This window comes from Jaculus jaculus, chromosome 18 (genome assembly GCF_020740685.1).
Source record: "Jaculus jaculus isolate mJacJac1 chromosome 18, mJacJac1.mat.Y.cur, whole genome shotgun sequence".
Lineage (NCBI taxonomy): Eukaryota > Metazoa > Chordata > Mammalia > Rodentia > Dipodidae > Jaculus > Jaculus jaculus.
The window spans coordinates 42,584,579-42,606,112 of NC_059119.1; the positions used below are offsets into that span (position 1 = coordinate 42,584,579).

The 21,534-nt window shown below is 40.4% G+C and overlaps 1 protein-coding gene across 1 annotated transcript in view; it reads left to right on the forward strand.

Annotated features, from left to right (window-relative positions):
• Positions 1 to 21,534, forward strand: part of LOC101599863 (neurexin-1) — a 545,566-nt gene that overhangs the window by 367,789 nt on the left and 156,243 nt on the right. The window lies entirely within an intron of this gene.

A 21,534-nucleotide genomic window follows, 5' to 3' on the forward strand; every position in this document is an offset into this window, starting at 1 on the left:
ATATACATATATCCTAAAAGATCAACGTCAAATAGAATTAGAAAGGTAATTCTTAGCTGAGACAGTGCCAAACACATTCAGTTTTTGGTGTTCTCTAATTATTTACTTATCTGAGCAGATAACCTAGAATATATGTGAAATTCTGTCACCCTGCACTGTAAAAGCTCCATTTGTTCAGACTTGGAGTGGCCAATTTTTATAAGTCAATATGCCCCAAACAGTGAAGGAAGCATAGATAAAATCTGAAGGGAAAAAATAATGTCTAAGAAGCCCCCCTAAAATAGGTGGTTATTCACTTTCCAAAAAAAAAAACACCAAAAAACCCATAAATCCTTTTAAAATCCAGGAACTTAAAAGACAGAGAAATGTGAGTACAAACATCAAAGCGGCAAAGGAAAGAAAAGGGGGCTTTTGTGGAGGCAGAAACGTGTGGCATATGATGGGTGTTTAATGAGCACAAATGAAGGGACCCATGCGGTGGGATGGAAACGGCACAGCGGGGAACACAGAGGTGGAATTGGAGACCCAGACCAGTGGCCTCTGGGAAAAGCCACCAAGGCATGAGAAGTAGCCCAGCTGAGCTGGAGCAGCTCACCCACTGTGCCAAGATCAGTGACATCCAGACTGGACATGGCTACGTCCATCACTGGAGATGAAGGGTGGGGGGGTCAAGAAAACAGAAGTCTGAGCAGCAGAAGAAAAAGAAGCCCGCGGAGGTGACAGTCAGGATGGCAGGTATGGAATTGACCACACAGGCTTGACGTCACGCCAGCAGCTGCAGAATCGAACTTGATGCCATACATGGCCACTGTGGTAGCGGCTTTAGACCCAGTTTGTTGTTGTTGCTGCTGTTTAGTTTTCTTCAGTTAAAAAAATAAAAAGGAAATAGAAAACACTGGATGAAATGTTTAAAGGGTGTGATAATTGAACTGGTCCAGTATGTGAAAATTCTTCAGTCTGTCTGCTTGCTGTCTGTCTCTCTCGCCTCTGCCACCTCTGTTTGGTTTCATTATACTCCTGAGCATCATTCCTCAGGATGGAGTCACCTATCCTAATGTTCTGTATCAGAATCTGCTGGATACTTAGCCTTTGAACAAAATGAAGAGGTAGCCTGGTGTGGTGGCGCACGCCCTTTATCCCAACACTTGGGAATTATAGGTAGGAGGATCACCATGAGTTTGAGGCCAACCTGAGATTACATAGTATATTCCAGGTCAGCCTGGCCCAGAGTGAGACCCTACCTTGAAAAAAATAAAAACAAAACAAAGACCATGGGGCCGCAGAGATTGCTTAGTGGTTAAGGTGCTTGCCTGTGAAGTAAGCCAGATGCACAAGGTGATGCATATGTGCATAGTTTTTTTAAAATTATTATTTATTTATTTACTTATTTAAGAGCAACAGACAGAGAAAGAGGCAGATAGAAAGAGAGGAAGACTGGGTGTGTCAGGTCCTTCAGCTACTGCAAACAAACTCCAGACGTGTGCGCCCCCTTGTGCATCTGGCTAACTTGGGGAATCGAGCCTCGAACTGGGGTCTTAGGCTTCACAGGCAAGCGCTTAACCTCTAAGCCATCTCTCCAGCCCACATGGCATAGTTTTGCCTGTCATGTGTTCAGTTGCTAATCAATATAGAAGTACCTGGGATAGTGTTGCAGTCAGCTTTGTGTTGCTGACAAAAATCACCCAATCAAGAGCAGCTTGTGGGAGGAAAGGGTTTATTTTGGCGTACAGACTAGAAGGGAAGCTCCATGATGGCAGGGAAAACGATGGCATGAGCAGAAGGTGGACATCACCCACTGGCCAACATCAGGTAGACAACAGCTACAGCAGTGTGCCAAACACTGGCAAGGGGAAGCTGGCTATAACACCCATAAGCCCAATAATATATCACCTCCAGGAAGCTTCAATTCCCTAATTGCCACCAGTTGGGGGCCTAGCATCAGAATAATAAGTTTATGGGGGACACTTAAATCAAACCATCATAGATGGTCTCCAGAGGATTCATTAGGAGAAAATATATGCTCCTTTTGGTTGTAACATGAGAAAAATGGGATTATTGTGGAAGGAAAGGGAAATTCCTGCAGTATAACATGTCAACACTTTATGAATGCATGACCATGCTGTCACTCATGCGACTGTACCATAGTATTATTCTAGCGCAGCAAACAGAAGACCAGACCTGCCTCCACAGCTAGGTGTCTACATAGCCATTGGGAAGTTACTAGGGATTTTGAAAGCACAAGCAAGGAAATGTAGGGCCCCTTACTAAGTTGTGTTTGAGCAGCGTGACAGCGAAAAGCACTATTCATGTTTGCTCAGTGAGACTAATGGTTTCTGGGAACAGAGATACTTACACACAGATTTGGTTTTAGACTCAGAATTTCTTTAATAAACTGAGGTATGGGTGAAGAAGCAGTGTGGGGGAAGAATAGAAATCCGAAGTGGATATGGTGGCTCACGAACCTCTAATTGCATCTTGGAGATTAGGGCTGAGGCAGTGGGATTGCTGCAAGTCCAAGGCCAACCTGGATGGGTTACATACACATTGAATAACCAAATTGCAACATGAGACTCTATCTCAATAGCCACAATGACAAACAAGAAAGGGGGGGGGAGCTAGAGAGGGAGAGAAAATAAAAAGAGAAAAGAACAAAAATCCAAAATAAGATCAAAGGCATACCTCCTTGTCACTTAATTCTGTGTCCTTTTCCTGAATTTCTTCTTCCCTAAGGAATTAGTTTTCTTTGATACTGAATCGTACTGAAGAACTTCCTATCCTGAATATGGCCGCATTTGTTTTCAGTCTTGTCCTATGATGTCTCTAAAACACCAATTTTTTTTTCACCTGTAAAATAAGGATAGAAATAAGGACTAGAAACATGCTAGCCAGATACTTTGTACTTGAACTAAAACATCAGCCATAAATCCAAGAGATAAAGATTATGTTTCCCTCAGTTTCTAACTACATAAAGAACCTGATAACATTGAGTCAGTCTCTCTCTCTCTCTCTCTCTGTCTCTCTCTCAATCTCACACACACACACACGCACACACACACACGCACACACACGTTTGTCAACTTTCTCAACTCAGAACTATTTATCAGACCCCAAATTCAGTGGCTAGCACGTACTTGAGTGCCATGCGTTTTTGCTGCGTGTATGGACAACTAGACATGCTGAAGTTCTGTGAGTATCCTGGTGATCTTCAATGGAAACCAAAGGCAGAAAGGCAGATTCCTGGCCCCGACTTCTGCCCACACTCCAACCTGCAGACGTTTTGGCAGCACCCAGTCATGCTCATATAGCCGAGCTTCTTGCTTGTTCTTCCTGAACCTCATGCTTATCCTTTTCACAGATTTTTTTTGGGGAAGGGGTGATATTAAAAAAAAAGCAAGTTAATGGCATTAGCTTGGGAACATTTTTTAAATCACTTTTTAAAAACTTTGTCCAAGTCATTTTATCTCGGTTGGGCTCAACAATCTTGTGCAGTGTGGTAATAGAGTAGTTGAAGTTAAGAAGCCATAAATTTTGAACAGACAGAATTAATTCTTTGATCCTAACGCTTCAATTTATTAGCTCTGTCATCATGAACAAACACCTCTATTCCTGGATGTTTCTGTTCTCTTATTTAGAATAGTGATAAAAAAACATTTTCAACCCACACTGTGATAGGGGTGGACACATTGCTTAGCAGCTTGAGAGGTTTTTTCTGAGCCTGCGTTACCCACGGTAAAAGACGTCTGCCCCGTCCATTCAGGGTGCCAGTGGAGTGCCCCCTCATGCCAGGCATTGTTCTAATGTCTGTGAGAAAACAGTGAAACAGACGGAGAAAAGTCTGGGACTCAAGACCATTAGAGTGAGAATTACATTTTTTAATATGAAGGAAAAGTATACTTCAGAGATTCCATTGTCTTCAAAACCTCTAATCATAATAGAAACTTAATTAAGCTGAAATCAAAGTAAAATCAAGTATAAATGATTAGTTTAACCATGAAATGTTAACTAAGGCATTAACTTTCCATGGAGAAAGTCTTGTGGAAGAGTTCTGAAGGTGTAGATTCACAACAAAATAGAAAACTACAATTCATATTAACTGAAGAATAAACACCTAATTTTTCTTTAAGAAAACATAAGTTAATATATAATTCCTATAAAACATATCTCAAAATATACTTAGTTTCCATGGCATTATATATTTGGCTCTTCAATTTAAGGATTTGTAATTTTTAAATGTTATGAAATACTCAATAACTTATGTCACCAACTGATTTTCTTTTTTTTTTTAATTTTTTTGGTTTATTTTTATTTATTTATTTGAGAGCGACAGACAGAGAAAGAGACAGAGAGGGAGAGAGAGAAAGAATGGGCGCGCCAGGGCCTCCAGCCACTGAAGACAAATTCCAGACGCGTGCGCCCCCTTGTGCATCTGGCTAACGTAGGTCCTGGAGAATCGAGCCTCGAACCGGGGTCCTTAGGCTTCACAGGCAAGAGCTTAACTGCTAAACAATCTCTCCAGCCCACCAACTGATTTTCAAACAAGATTAATTCTACTAATCAAACTTACCCTAAGTCAATAATTGATCTGTTACTTACCCCACAAAAAGTACTTAACAAAAACTTTGGGTCAAAAACCTCTTATTTTTTTTTTAAATTATTTATTTATTTATTTGAGAGCGACAGACACAGAGAGAAAGACAGATAGAGGGAGAGAGAGAGAGAGAGAATGGGCGCGCCAGGGCTTCCAGCCACTGCAAACGAACTCCAGATGCGTGCGCCCCCTTGTGCATCTGGCTAACGTGGGACCTGGGGAACCGAGCCTCGAACCGGGGTCCTTAGGCTTCACAGGCAAGCGCTTAACCGCTAAGCCATCTCTCCAGCCCAAAAACCTCTTATTTTTTTAAAGGGCATTTAATATTCAATTTGTGCATATAAAAGAAATTAAGATGCAGACCTAACAAATAAACATATCATTAGTGCAGACCAAACTGCATTTTAAACACTAAGATTTAGTAATGGGCAAATTTTATAAAAGCATGTTTAGAAAAAAGTGAAAAAATAGTTTACTACAGAAAATGCGGTTATTCATCAGAGAAGGATTTCTTATATAATTAAAGTACAATGAGATCCCGACCCAGTATGTTACAGATGTACTCCACATCTAACATACTTAACCATACGTGACAGTAATAGCCTGTCATAGTTCAAAGCCATCTTGTTTGCAAGCTGGGGTGGAGGAGGGAACTGAGGAAAGGTGAAGAGTGCTGAGGGACGTGAAGAGGAGCCAGCAGGCACCTCCCAGAGCCACCCTCTCTAACGACTCCTGGAAGCTACGCTGTGGTGGGTTCTCATGAATCCTGTGACCTTGTGCGTGACAAACAGACATCTACTATGGAGTCCCATCCCTCACGCAGTGTTATTTCCTTAGATCATTCTTTAAATATCCCAGTACTGTTTTTTTTTTAATTCATTCTTTACATATGTGTGTGTCCACCATGTTAAAAACAAACAAACAAACAAAAAACAGTGCTATTCTTGCAATTCCACTGACATGTGTGCATAAGGGTTGAAGATGACTCAGCCTGCTCTGCTCTTGGGCCATTTGCATAAATCTGAACAGGATGGTCCTCGGATCTGCTGCGCGTACAGACAGCTGGTAAAGGACACAGCTTTACAATCAAGAACAAAGATGAGGAGGGATAAGTCTGGACATGAAATCTGGCACAGACTCCCTAGCGATGGCAGAGAAGAAGAAGACGAAGAACCAGTGTTGCAGAAGGAGGCAAATCCAGCCACAGGAGGTGGTGAAAGAAATGGAAACGACCTTCCAAATCCAGTGTTTTAAATTATGGCAGCAGGAAGTGTCAGCAGTATGCAATTGTGATGAGTATATTTCCAGAAGGCATTTTAGTAAGAACAATTCTGACATACTTCTCATTATGTCATCCTCACCACAATAAAAAAAAAAGTCTCGCAACAACCAAAACAAAAAGTCCTCAAAAATTTAAATGCATTCCCAGAAAGCTAAGAACACTGGATTTGTTCCAGCAAATTCTCTGTTCATGTGTATGCTTTCTGGATACTGGCATGATTGAAGGAATTTTATCATAAAATAAACTTAAGTAAAATAAAAGTTCAGACCCCAATACACCTCTATACTAAATCAAACCCCATAACTAAACCATAGAAAGAAATGAAGGCTAGGACTTAACCCAAAGCCCCTCAATGAAATAGTTGTCCCCAAGTCTTTAATCAGACGCTAATTGCCCAGGCTCACCTCCTCTCTGCAATAGAGAGCAAGATTCTGATGGACTTGGAATTCGCCTTGGTCAGCGCTACAGCTGCAGTTCTTTGTGACTGCAGAGAAGAGACATGGTTTACTGGTCCTGGTTCTGCCACTTACAGCCTCAATAAACTGTACAGCTTTCTGCTTTCTCTCTCAACTAGGGATAATAATAGCTCCTGGCTATTGTCGGGGTCAACAGATTATCCATGTGATTTAAAGGAGGATGAGAATTTCAAGTGTAAAAGAGTTAAAAGGACATGCAACTTTTTTTAAATTTTCTTTTTTTGAGGGCAGAGGACAGAACTGTTATCTCACATGAACCCTCTAGTTCAGGCTGGACCTTAGTCCGTAGATGCAGAGCTTCTCTCCAGGAAAAAGAAGAAAAGACTTTCCCATTTTACACCTGCCCTCAGATACGTAGGGACAACAATCTTTTAAGAGTTGCCGATCACAGTACAGCAGCAGCCCGGGCCTTGCGGACACCGAGGAGACAAAACTCCATCCTCTACCCCACACATCCATGGTGGGAAGCAGACCACAAGTACTGAGCTATAAGTAGCTGACTACGATGTTGAGAAGCACATAGTATCTATGGAGGAAAAAGATCAAAGAGGCAATAAATTATGTATGACAGCCGGATAAAGACTTGAAGTAGGTGAAGAACCAGCCAGGCAGACATCTGCAGGCTGTACCAAGGGAAGGCCAGAGCCACTGCACGCTCATGACGCAGCCTGCTGAAGATGAGGAGAGTGGGCCTGGCTGGAGGAAGATGAGATCGCTGATGTAAGGGGCAGTCAGAGTGTGTGAAGTTGTTTGCCATCTGGGCATCTCTAAGAGAGTAGTAAGGCACCAAACAGCATATCATTCTTTTCTTAAATTTCTGAAGAGTGTTTTAAAATTTTATTTTATTGTTGTTTTTTTAAAAAAAATAGTTTTGTTTTTATTTATGTGAGAGCGACAGACAGAGAGAGAAAGAGGTAGGTAGATACAGAATGGGCACACCAGGGCCTCCAGCCACTGCAAACAACTCCAGATATGTGTGCCACCTTGTGCATCTGGCGTATGTGCGTCCTGGAGAATCGAGACTCGAACCAGGGTCCTTAGGCTTTACAGCAAGCGCTTGATAGCTAAGCCATCTCCCCAGCCCCATTATTGTTGTTGTTTTGACACAGGATCTCATGCAAACTCAATAAATAGTCAAGGTTGACCTTGAATTCCTGAACCTCCTGCCGCCACTTGCCAAGTGCTGAGACTGTGGACATGCACCACCAGGCCTAGTTTATTTGCTGCTATCTTTACCACCCAGGGCCAAGACCTCTGCCACTGAGATACAAGTCCTCTTAGAGTTTTTAATGAGATATTAAAATGAAGGTATTGTTTTAATTGGATGATACAGGAGAGGAAACATACATGACACAATAAGAGGGTGGCTATTGCTAATTTCTTCTTTCATTTAATTGTGATTTCTAAAACATGCAACACTGAGATAGGCTCAATGGTGACACCACTTAACATCATGTCTGTGTGTGCTTTGTAAACTGCTTCAGAATGTCAGTAGCCCTCCAGTTTGGGTGGCATGGTGGGATCATAGAGGCTGTCACTAGCTCGTCTACTGGGTAATTGACAGTGATCATTAGGGTATCACAAACCAACCCCTGTTATATTGGGAAGGATGGGCCAGAGGAGGCAAGTCAGGTTAGTAAATATACTTGCCTACATATTGTATACAAGTATTAACTTAGATGATAAGTAAACTTCACCTTCTTCCAGCAGACAAGGAAAATATGTTTAAATAGAGCAAGAACTATATACCATCTGGAAAGTTGATGCTCCCAGATTTTATAATAAGCTTCCATTTTTATAAATACTTATGTATTTATATGAACTTCATCTTGTAAAAGCATTAGACCATCTTCATGGTTCTGATAGGATCTGCACTAGCATAGAGTCCGCGTTCTTTGAAATTCAAAATTAAGAGTTACTTACTCTTTTCCTCTTGGCACCTCTTCTAACTGTAAACTGCTTCTTACTTTTCTTCTGGAAGAGCTCTGAGCCAAGGAGTGCCATGACTGGGTTACATAAAGATTCCTTAGCTTCCTTGTGGAATGAAGAGAAACTAGTGGGTGCAAATTTGTGGGTTATTTCAGAACTCCTAGAAAATACTTATGAGCCACATCACATCACAGTAGCAGTGACTGAAGTGAGGAAAAGTGATTATTCTGCTCCTAGAGCTAATACCCTTATAAGCTTCCTGAAACTGAGAGGTAAATACACACCTGATTCTTTTAATTGGTCACGACAGTTAAATGTGGTTTTAGTTTATTTTCATCTCATTTTCATGTCCATATCCCTTTCAGGTGTCCAACCTCACAGCCCAGGAAAACTATGAATGCAGTCCAACACAAAAATACTAAAATTACTTAAAACATTCTAAGATTTTTGGTGATATTTTTTTTCTGTGTCTTGCATGTCCAGTTCTGGAGTGTAAACTTTGTAGACGATAACATTGCGCAGTACTGGTCAAAGGTTGGGCTCACCTGCTAGACCATCAGTGATCAAACAGTTCACTTTTCTCCCAAAACTATGTAATTTGTTAACTTTTGAAAAGAACATATTTATTCACACCCTTGCAGAATCCATTAACTATATTGATGTGACTGGTATGAGAGTAATGAACTCTCAGCATCCAGGGTACTGAAGTCCTATTTGGGTCTATGCTCTTTCATTTAAGACACACAGAGATAAATAAACCTACAACGATTTACTCTTAACATATGCTTTCTTCCTACCAAGATGCCAAGGTGGAGCTGTTAAGCTGAGTCATATCAAAAAAGTGTTTTCGCAATTACCAAATGATTTCCATCTCACTTTAAATGTTTTACATTGGAACAAGTATCACAATACCCTTAGGCTACCCTGACTAGGAATGTAGTCATCAAAATTTCTCAGACTTACTCTTAGTAGAAAATCAAATACTCTTCTCCCCAGCCAGTAAGACTGAACAAATCTGAGTTGCAGAAACAATGTCCTCAGAACATTGGAAATCTTCATTGAAGTAAGAATACATCCCCTGAAGTCCATCTTGATTCTTTTTTTAAAATTATTTATTTTTATATTTATTTGAGAGCGACAGACAGAGAGACAAAGAGGGAGATAGAGAGAGAGAGAGAGGAAGAATGGGCGCACCAGGGCCTCCCGTCACTGCAAACGAACTCCAGATGTGTGCGCCCCCTTGTGCATCTGGCTAACATGGGTCCTGGGGAATCGAGCCTCGAACCGGTGTCCTTAGTCTTCACAGGCAAGCGCTTAACTGCTAACCCATCTCTCCAGCCCCCATCTTGATTCTTTATTAATGTCTGGAAAAGTGTGCTTTTTTTTTTTCCTAAGAAAAAAAATGGAATTAAAAAAAATGTAAAGGGGAAAAGGAGAAATGTATGTTTGACCAATGCTTTCTACTTTTTATTAGAAAGAAGAGCTAGGGCTTAATGGTTAAGGCACTTGTCTGTGAGGCCTAAGGACCCATTTTTGACTCTCCAGGTCCCACATAAGCCAGACGCACAAAGGTGAGGCAAGCGCAAAGTCGCACATGCCTACTAGGTGACACAAATGTCAGGGATTTGATTTCAGTGCCTGAGGCTCTAGGATGCCAATTCTCTCTCCCTCTGTCTCTCTCTCTTTTGCTCTCTCTAAAACAAAAACAAACAAAAGCAAAGCTAAGGTAAGCTAAGCTCATCAGTTGAATTTACCATTTAATCACTGAGTTTAATCTTTCTCTTGAATTGGCCACACCACTATACATTGAACAATCCATGGTTTCCATGTTTTTCTATTTTCCATCAAGGTATGCCTTGTTGTTCGAAGATTGTAGATTACGTTGACTTTTCTTGCTATTTTGTCTTTTTGTTGTTGTTGTTGTTCTCCTGTATCCCAGTCTTCACTTGGCTCCAAAATGTAAAGTGAATTTTTGTTTAAGCATCATTTGAACGTTTATGTGGAGTTACTATATTAGCTAATGACTTGGCAAGAAGATGAAAAATCCAGAATGGAAGAAAGAGAGGGAGGGATCATGGGCTGTATTTGTGTGCCTTGGTTAGAGCCATTATATTTCAAGAGAAAAGTAAAGAAGAAAAATCAGTGAGGCAGCCAACGAAATAATAGTTACTGTCAGACTCCGAATTTAAAGTACTTACTGATAAATATATTGTCCTCGAGCCAATAGGAGAACAAGCAAATCTAATCATGTGTCAAAACTGTTACCAATGATTTAAATGATTGTAGTATGTTAACACTATTAATTATGGCATATGTAAAATCAAGATGAACTTGAACTTCTTTCCATTATTCATTTGTACATTGAAGCTTCAACAGCCTTTTTTCTCCTCCAAGTGATATTACTAGTATTAATTACCTCATAGAGACGAGTAGATTGAGAACAGCCACTATCAACATGCAGCAGGTAGATATGACAGTTAGTTACACTTCAGTTGGAGCCAGCATGGTTCATATGGATCAAGAAATGGGTTTCAGGAAAAAGGGACATCAGAAAATTTAGTGAATAGCAAAATGAAAGAAAACTAAACCATAGAAATAATAGACACAAATAAGCCATGCTGAATGTCATTATCATAATGAAAATGAAAATAAAAACCATGCTGGGTGTGGTGGCACACCCATTTAATCCCAGCACTTGGGAGGCAGAGGTAGGAGGTTCGCTGTGAGTTCAAGGCCACCCTGAGAATAGTGAATTCCAGGTCAGCCTGAGCTAGAGTGAGACCTTTCCTTGCAAAAAAAAAAGAAAAGAAAAACCACATTGAGATAACATTTCCCAGTCATAGGGATGGCTATCATAAAGACAGATAGATAGACATCAAGTATTCGTGAAAATAAAGAAAATTAACACATTGTAAGTGGTCAGGACAAAAGTTTGGCAATTTCTTAAGATATTAAATATAGCTTTATCATTTGAGTCAGTACTTCTATTCCTAAATACCCACACAAGAGAAATTAAAACATGCTTCTAAGGAAAATTAAATACAGTATAGCAAAATTAGTAATGACAGCAAGAAATAGAAAAGTCAAATGTCTATCAACTAGGGCTGGAGAGATGGCTTAGCGGTTAAGCACTTGCCTGTGAAGCCTAAGAACCCCAGTTCGAGGCTCAGTTCCCCAGGTCCCACGTTAGCCAGATGCACAAGGGGGGCGCACGTATCTGGAATTCGTTTGCAGAGACTGGAAGCCCTAGCGCGCCCATTCTCTCTCTCTCCCTCTCTCTGTCTTTCTCTCTGTGTCTGTCGCTCTCAAATAAATAAATAAATAAATAATTTTAAAAAATTCAGTATATATCCATAGAAAGAAATTTTATTGGGTCCACTTGCCAAATTTATATATATATGTATATATTATTATATGTATATATATGTATATATATATATATACACACACACACATATATTATATAATATATACGTACATATTATATAATATATACATATGTGTGTGTGTATATATATATGTATATATATATGTATGTGTGTGTATGTATGTGTATATATATATATATACACATATATATATATTTTATATATATATACATATATATATATATGTATATATATATAATTTAAAAGTGTTTGAACTTAGGTTCCCTGTAGGAGTGGACAAAGCTTCTCCTGTAAGCCATAGGTTAATTATAAATTCCACTGCAAAAGGTGAGATTCCTGCCAATAATTTGTGGGTAAAGGAAGGCCACAGCAGCAACAATGTAGGCTGTTGATTGCCATTGCTCTTGTTTGCCCACCAAAACTAGATGCTAAGTCCCTATTGCTGAGGACACCATGAGCTCCATTTGTAGGACTAAAGACTAAGGTGGAATTTTCCTCCCTGATAATTAGCTTTCTTCCTACGAGAAGGTGCTACTATCCAAGTTGCTGGGGGAGAAAAGCCATTAGCAGGCCTACCCAGCTGGGGACTCTGTTTACTCCACAGCTGACCTGCCAGGTAGCATGTGTCCTCTGTTGCAATCGAGGCCTGAATGTTATGGTGGAAACCAACCACTCTCATTGGATTTGAGACCTGTCAATAGGAGGGAATTCATAGCCAAAAGTCTAGAACTAGGGACATGGGCCCTGGGAGATAACCTAATCCTGTAGTTATGCTAAACAGACAGCATTTCAAAAATGCCTTCTAAATATCAATATTTGTTTCTATAAGTTAGTTACCTAATGCCTCAGTCACAGAGTAGTTTCTTAGTACAGTGGACAAAAGTCAATGCAAATATTTGTAGCTGGCAGTGTAGCCAAAAATAAGTGAGTGCTGTGTGCTTGGCTTCAAGCAGGACGTCTAAACCTCCTCCATGGCTCAGGGAGCCTTGAGCAAGAGTGGTTGAAAGAATGTAAGAGCAAGAGGATGGGGAAGAAGGCTGTGAAATGTCAATACACTTAGGAGTTCACAGCAGCTGAGGGTTGTCAGCACATGACTGGGCCTGTCAACGTTTGGCCATGACTGGGGAAGGGCTCAAGAGCCCCCTCACTTCCCAAAGTAGCTAATGGCCAACACATGGTTTCTCAGAGCGGGATCACTAAGTATCACCAGTGGTGTAGCCCTGGTACGTTGACCATACCTCAGTATACAGCACTCCACCCACGGTGGGGCAAGCAGCCCTCATTTAAGTCAGTGGGTAAACAACAAACAAGCACAGTAGTCAGACAGGGGTTGGTTAATGGGGAAGAAGAAGGGTGTTAGTGGGAAGGGGGAGGATGTGGAAAAAAGATGTAAGAAGTGGAAAAAAAAATAAAGACACAAATAAGATAAATTCAAAAATATAAACCTTGTCAAAGAAGACAATGTTTTAAAGAGAGGCGAGATGACTGGGGATGTCACACAAAAGCATGTATGAAAAACAAAAAGGAAATCTAGCAAGCCTTTGATGTCAGCTCTAAGTTTATCAGGGCCTCCCTTCTTCTGCAGTCCAACCTGCAGGCATCTGCCAGGGAACTCCCAGTTTGTCTGGATGGAAATACCTGCCCTGTGGTCACAAGGTAGCTTACTAAAACCACGCTATAATCTCCTCATTTGAATAGAGTCCATTATGCGTAGAATAGTAGGGTTTTGTTGCTTTTATTCAGGGCAACTCCGGGTGGATGTGCCGTGCTTATTTAATCGAGTTAATGAGGATTGCAACATTGTTCCATGTGCATTACAGCTCTGGAGCCCAAGTACACACTGTACTAATCCCATTATTGTGAATGACGGGGAACCAGGAGGTGGGTGGGGGACTGGGAAGAGCGGAAGGGAACATACCTTTTCAGCATGCCCAGTCATTATAGAAATTACGTTTTCTTTTTTTTTTCTTTAGAAAAGCTCTCATGGATAACAAGTCAAATTTTACTTTCCACCTCACACACACAGAAAAATAATTACCATATGCACACACAAATTATAGATCACTCATTTTTTTTGAAGACAGGGAAATGAAATAACCCTAAAAAGAAAACCACTTAGAATTTCTTATTCTCCCATCATTCATTTCCTAGAATGCTTACAATGTCTTTGAGTCACTGTTATGCATATCAACCAATCTTATCCGTTATTGAAACAAACAAACAAACAAAAAACCCACTTTGGTTGAAAGAAATACTCCGTGTTGGATCCAATTCATTACCTACCAGAAACCATTGAAAAGTGGGTTTGTATTGTGTAGTGTTTTAGCACTTAAAATTTTAAATCCCAAAATGTTGGCTAAAATGTATTATCTATTGTTTCCTGTGATAATTTTTCTCATCGGCAAATACCCAAGATCTTTCAAGCTTTAAGTAAAACAGCTAATAGAACTTTGTAGTTCTCAACTGGTGTCTTTGGCGTCCAAGTCGGCAGTTAATTAAGAGCCCAGCAAGGTGCTTTGCACTACACTATGGGAGACTGGTTTTATTGGTTGGCTTATTTTAATAGTGTGCATTAGCAAGCATTTTATCACCCGAATTACAGTGAGGTACAAAGAAAAACCCAAGGTTTCATTGTCTGGCATTTGGAAAGGCGCCTATTTTTCTGCTTGTTTGGGAATACACATAATGATCTCACAGAGTGTTTGTTTGCCTGACCTCTAGAATAAGCAGGCAACCCGACATTAAAGACCAGAGTAAAATACTGGGCTGCTGCAGATAGGTTTATTCGCATGTATGCTGTCACAGTCAATTGTTTGGAAGCATTTTTATTCAGTGTTTAAACTTCAAAGCGGGTTCTTATGAAAACTGAAGGTAAGGGAAGGTAGAAATATGGAGTCATCCTTCAGAAATTGTGTTGTGATCTCTACAGAAGCTGCAGGGTATTACCACATGACACCAAGCACCGTTCCAACCCCACTTTCTCTGGCCGAGCTCCTAGACACCATGTACATAGAGGTATGCCCAAGAGGCCTGGCGTCATAAACCTGAGATTCCTACTTAGGTTCATTCCTTGATTCAGAATTACTACCATAGCTACCTCATAATGGCTTACACAGAAATGGTGGGGCTGGAGGGATGACTCAGAGGTTAAAGGTGCTTGCTTGCAAAGCCTGACAGCCTGGGTTCGATTCCTCAGTACCTATGTAAAGGCAGATGCACAAAGTAGTGCATGCATCTGGAGCTCCTTTATAGGGGGAGGAGGCCTGATGCACCCAACCTTACTCTCTCTCTACCTTTCTGTCTGTTTCTCTAAAATAATTAAAGACATATATATATTGGTTTTTTGAGGTAGGGTCTCACTGTAGCCCAGGCTGATCTGGAATTCACTATAGAGTCTCAAGGTGGCCTCGAACTCATGGCGACCCTCCTACCTCTGCCTCCCGAGTGCTGGGCTTAAAGGCGTGAGCCACCACGCCCTGCTGTAAAATAAGTATTTTTAAAACGGTGCCCTCCACACATTTCCTCACAGTGTTCATTTATATGTTGCACCTGTCAGAGCACAGCACACCATTGACTGAGGACTTAAACCCTTCAGAGCTGAGAGCATAGGTTATTGTTATTCGTAAAGTGGAGAGGCTGAAACACACCTACTGTCCTTTCTGTTTGATTCCGAAGCTTTACTGCTTGTAGCTCTTCCTGTGGCTGTGGATGGCCACAGCTGCTTTGTTGCTGTCCACTTCAGGAGCCGTGGGCCAGGGCAGTCGCCTTCTTGTCACCTCCAACCCGGAAGTCAGTGTCTAATCAGGGAGCTCTGTGTGGCGTCGGGAGGAGGCGAAGTGATCTGCACAGTTTCCTTACCCTGAAAGAGTTCCTTCCTAGGGTGGGAATTTTCAGGCAACAACGTATATATACTTTCATTCTACTCTGACCACACTTGACTTTGTTAGGAATCAAAAATTAAATATGCACTAAAAAGTCCCATTTGAGGGGCTGGAGAGATGGCTTAGTGGTTAAGGCACTTGCCTGCAAAGCCCAAGGACGCAGGTTTAGTTCCCCAGGACCCATGTAAGCCAGATGCACAAGGTGGCACACGCGTCTGGAAATCATTTGCAGTGGGTGGAGGTGTGCCCATTCTGTGTGTGTGTGTGTGTGTGCGTGTGTGTGTGTGTGTGTGTGTATCTGCCACTTTCTCTCAAATAAATAAAGAAAAATAAAAGGTCCCACTTGGCATACTCTTGAAGCATTGAAATGATTTATCCCAAATCACAAAATAGTTGACTAAAACAGAAGCTCAATCCTTAAAGCATAGTAATTTCAGTAACTGAATGGATATATATATATATATATATATATATATATATATATATATATATCCATTTATATTTGAAGATTGATTCTCTCACCTCAAATCAAGATCCTGGGCAGTCTGGGGAGATGCCGTATGTTTGCAAGGCCAGGAAGTTATACCATAATGTGGAAGTGTTTTCAAAACAGTATAAGTAAAGAAGCTTTCTAAGGTAAATTCAGAAGGAAGGGACGGGACAAATCCAGTCATTAGGTGTTTATGTGTAAATTATATAATCTTTCCTTTCCAGAGCCCCCCCACACACAACTAATAGTTAATTTTATTTAAAATTTACCACACTTCTAGTAATTGTATTAGAACTGAATTGATAACGGGAAATCTGAGACTCAATAACGTTGCATTTATTGCTGGGGTTGCAGGGAAAGAAGGATTCTCAGTGAGGTATTGGAGGGGCGGCCCTCCAGGCTGACTACAAGAAAGAGCACAGAGTCGATTGATTTTGAAAATTGACATGAGTGTGTGCATACTCAAAAACAGCAGTGCTCAGGAACCAAATGCAAAGATGGGCTGGGGGAGTGGGGGCAGGGAGAAGGCTCAGAAGTTAAAGGCTCTTGTTTCAAGCTTGCCAGCGTCATCAGTTCAATTCCTGAGCACTCATTTAAAGCCCGACCTAAGGCGCTGGTAGTTCTTAGTGTTGTGTTGACTATGACAACAGGGCAGAGCCGTGCTCCGGGGCGGCTGAGCAGCAGTCATAGCAGCAAGGTAGACCCTGCGGCCAGAAGGTGGACGGGGAGGAGGAAGACCGTGAGGTTGTCCTCTGACCTCCACGTGTGTGCTGTGTGCACACACACACAAACACGCACACCTACACCAAACACATACACCCATGTGCAAATAAATAATAAAATGAGAAAAAAAAGTGAAAAGTTAGAAATACTGAAGAAAAGGCCAGAGGTTCTGGTTTGAAAATGAATCGTTCCATTGTGTCTAGCCTGGCAGATTGCGGTAGAGAGAGAGTTACTGGACCCAAAAGCATTTTGAATTTTTGTGAACTTTGCAGCGACGACGATGATGCGATGTTTTCCTTGGGTTTTGGTAAATGTGAGGAGCAGTGTTTGCTCAGGGCCTGCTGTCTGAGCCCTTGTCCGGTCCTGTCATGCAGCCTCTCACACACTCCAAACACAGGGCCATGCAGAGGGCAAGCCCGTGACAAGTGACCTTTGTCCTGCGATAACTAACTTGAATTCCATTTGGTAGGGCAAGATTCTTGCAAATACATGCTTTATACACTGCCTGGAGCTTTGTCAGCACGGGGAAAAATATAACTCAGAAATAGATCTGCTAAGGGATTTTCCCTGACACAAGTGTGAAGGAAAATACTGTCTACTAATGATCTCATCTATAGCTTCTCAGCATTGCCAACTGTTAAACATTGCTAAAAAAAAAAAAAAAAAAAAAAAAAAGAGCGGTGTTGTGTGAAAGTGAGGATGGTCTCTGTGGGAGGTTCTACATTATGTCATTGTTGTTGGCAATTGTGTCTCAGCGGAGCTCGATGTGGTTTGACATGTCATTGGCTTGACTTGTAAAACGTAACTATTTTTTGTTGGATAATTTATGCACATGTCTGTGTCAGTCTAAATTAATCGTTTAATCTTATTAGCTTTTCCAGGTTATAAAAACTGTTCACTGTAGAAAATTTTTAAGATCTGAAAAGATTTAAAGTAAATAAGTTAATGTGGCACAGAATTGGTAACATTCTGGTCTGTTTCATTCTAGAAATATGTTTACATTTAGAAATGTTTGTATAAAGCATACAGTTATACATACATAAGTACAATAATAAAATATAATACAGTTTATATATCCCATAGTTATTTGGCTTAACTTACTGTTGGAGATATTTCTCATCTCCAGCAGAATGTCAGTAGTGATTGTTATTGACTCCAACATATGACATCTTCTAGGCCGAGGGTATTGCTCAGTGGTCGAGTGCTTGCTTGACATTCACTAAGACCTGGCTTCAGACTGCTGCACAAGGGAAGAACTCCTCTATCACTGTTTATTTAAGTATGTCCACATAAGTGTCTGTTAAATTGTTGCATTTTTTTCTGATTTGTAAGTCTGTAATGGACCTGCCAGTAAATGTATTTGTATCTAGAGCTCCATTTTTTTTCCCTCATAAGTCTTATTGGGAAGAGAAGTTCTTGAGAAAAGGATAGACATTTTATTTGACACTATAAATTTACAGCTTCTGTTTCCCATAGTTTGTATAACTGATTTTTTTTTCAGCAAGATAGCAAGCCTATGAAGTGCTTTTATTATTATTATACCAGGGTTGAATGCTCTCAGCTGCAGACAAAACAGAAATGTCTTTACATTTCCTGTGTGTGTGTTTTTTTTTATTAAAATTTTTTATTTATTTATTTGAGAGCGACAGACATAGAGAGAAAGACAGATAGAGGGAGAGAGAGAATGGGCGCACCAGGGCTTCCAGCCTCTGCAAACGAACTCCAGACGTATGCGCCCCCTTGTGCATCTGGCTAACGTGGGACCTGGAGAACCGAGCCTCGAACCGGGGTCCTTAGGCTTCACAGGCAAGCGCTTAACCGCTAAGCCATCTCTCCAGCCCTCCTGTATGTTTTTAAATGTGCAGATGTATTCAAAATTTTATGATTTCCTTAGAGTTACTGATCACTGATTTTCAATTTTTTAAATCTTCTTTACCTAGTTTCTCTCTCTTCCTTGTTATTTATTTATTTATTTATTTTTGATACTGCATCATTCTATAACCACACTGAACTTGGAACTCACTCCAAAGTCCAAATTCGCTGCCAACTCGATCCCTCCTCCATCAATATCCTTAGTCCTGGAGTTACAGGCATGTGGACTTATGCCCACTACTTCAGAGTCAATGTTTTTGAACTATTTTAAATAATGCTAATAATGCATACCTAATTTATGTATCATTTTGTCTTGAGAATAAGGAAAAAAGATGCCTGTAAAAGGGACTAACCAAGCTAGACATGATGACACACATTTGTAATCTCCACACATAGGAGAATGTGGCAGGAGAAAGCACAGTTAAGGGCAGCCTGGGCTTTATAGCAAGTCCCCTGTCTCAAAAGAGGTGTGTGTGTGTGTGTGTGTGTGTGTGTGTGTGTGTGTGTGTGTGTGTGTGTATCTGTGGGAGGTGGGTAGAGAGCCTAGGAGGTGTCTCACTGGGTAGTAGCACTTTCTGTATAAACATGAGGACTTGAGTCAGATCCTAACATCCTCATAAAACCCAGGCATGGCCATGGACATCTGTAACTGACTCCAGAGGAGGTGAGTGGGGTGGGGACAGGAAAACGGCTGGGCCTCACTGATCTGCTGGTATGACCAAAAAGCAACAGGTCTAGGTTCAGTGAGAGTCTCTGTCTCCCAACATTCTCCTCTGTCCTGCGCATGTATGCACGTGGGCATGGGCATCTGCTCACACATGACTATGCACAGTGCAGATGCCATACACCACACGCTCACACGTGCACCCACCCACACACAGGCGAATAAGCAAAATGATGTGTGCTGAGCTCCATGGTTCTCCTTTTGTTCTTCTTCATGACAGACCTCAGAGAATAACCTACACGAATGTGTTTGACAGAACTGTTTGATGTATATGGCCTATTTAGAAGCTAAGCATCGAAGAAGACCTCCTAATGCATTGGTATTTAAAACTATTAAATCACAATGCCCAATGAGTCACTTTATCTTCCAGGTCCTCCTTAGAGAAGTTCTCGAGAAAGACACTATACTCGTACATGCGTAGTCCTTCTCCATTCCTACCTGTCACCTGACATTTTTCTCTCCATCTTCCCAAGGGAACCATATGAAATCCAGATAAAACTGTGAGATCTGTTATAATAAAACTGTAGAGAAGCTCTGAGAAAGAGAGTTAAGCAGGTTAGCGTCTTGTGGCCGGGCTTGAGGTCCTGCTAGCATCTTCAGCAAATATGCAAGTTAAAAGCCTCCTGACCATACGTCCTGTCACTACCCATCTTAAATTGATAATTTTTAAAAAGTATAGTGTGTTTCAAATAATAGAAGCTAGGACTGGGGAGATGGCTTAGTGCTTAAGGCACTTGCCTGAAAAGTCTAAGGACCTAGGTTCAATTCGCCAGTACCCACACAAGACAGATGCACAAGGTGGCACATGCCTCTTGAGTTCATCTGCAATGGCTGGAGGCCCTGGTATGCCCCACTCTCTTTCTATGCATATCTGCCTTTCTTTCTCTCTCTCAAATAAATAAAATATTTTAAAAAAAGAATAGAGGCTAATAAGGACAAGAAATTTATATTTTAAAACAGGCTATGAGGTTCATGTTCAAATGGTTCATTATGTATTTCTACAAATATTTCTATGTATCTGCCAGGAACTCCCCAGTCCCTGGAAGGTGCTCTGGAAACTGGCACAGCAAGAACCCCTGCCCTTGTGAGGAGCGCATCTGTTAGTGGTAGATGTGAGTCAACATGTATCTGATAGTTCAGGTATAAAGAGGCTGCCAGTCTCGTTAATTCCAGAGGGAGAACTTAGTTATTTATTCTTTTATTATTAATTACTTTTGGAAATAAAGACGTGGAGGCATTTTCAAAATATCTTATAGAAAGAATACTGATTTATGAAATTATTCTTTGAATGTCTGTTTTGGTCACATTTGTTTCATTTATCTAAACTTTGACATTATTCTAAATATCAAACTCAAGAAATATATATGTTTAAGTATATACGTGTTTAACAAAACAAACCATATCCCTGAATCGTTTTGAAGGGCAACTTTTTAATTTATTGTGGTTTTATTTATTTATGTGAGCTTGCACTTAATATAAGTGCAGGAGTCAGTCATAGTGTTCAGGAAGGAGGTGGCCATGTGTGCTTTCGGTGTAATTTTATATCTATCAGGCTTGTTCTTGGTCAGGAACAATGAGGAACTGCTTTCTTTCTGCCTGAAAGATAGACTAAATACAAAAATAGAATTTACAGGAAAATTTAATCTCCAGTGAGTTGATTGAAGAGAATTCAGTTTGCGTAGTAGATTAACCCTTATATTGCATCATTAAGACATGGGAATTAATTGTTTTTCTCTCATTATTGTTTTTGTTTTTGATAACCTCAGATATTGATAGAATTTATCATTTGACATAAATATCATGTTAAAATCATATATCCTATAGTTTACCAGTATGCATATACAAATATAATGGGAAAGCCTATCAGATCAGAAAGAATAATATAAAGAAAATCATGGACCTGGCGGTGCATGACTGAAAAATCAGTGCTGTGGATGCTGAGGCACTAGGAATAAGAATCTGAAAATAATATTGATAAATAAATAATGAATGCATAATAAATGAATTAATGTAAAATAATTCTTCAACTCTCAAATTCAGCTATGAAACTTAATCAAGACAGGAAATTAGAGGAGGGAAGCAAAGTCACCATCTGAATTTTATTTCATATTGTTGTGAACTCATTATCTCACACTGGAAGACTTGAGAGATTATAAAATCAATGTGTAGGTATAATTTTA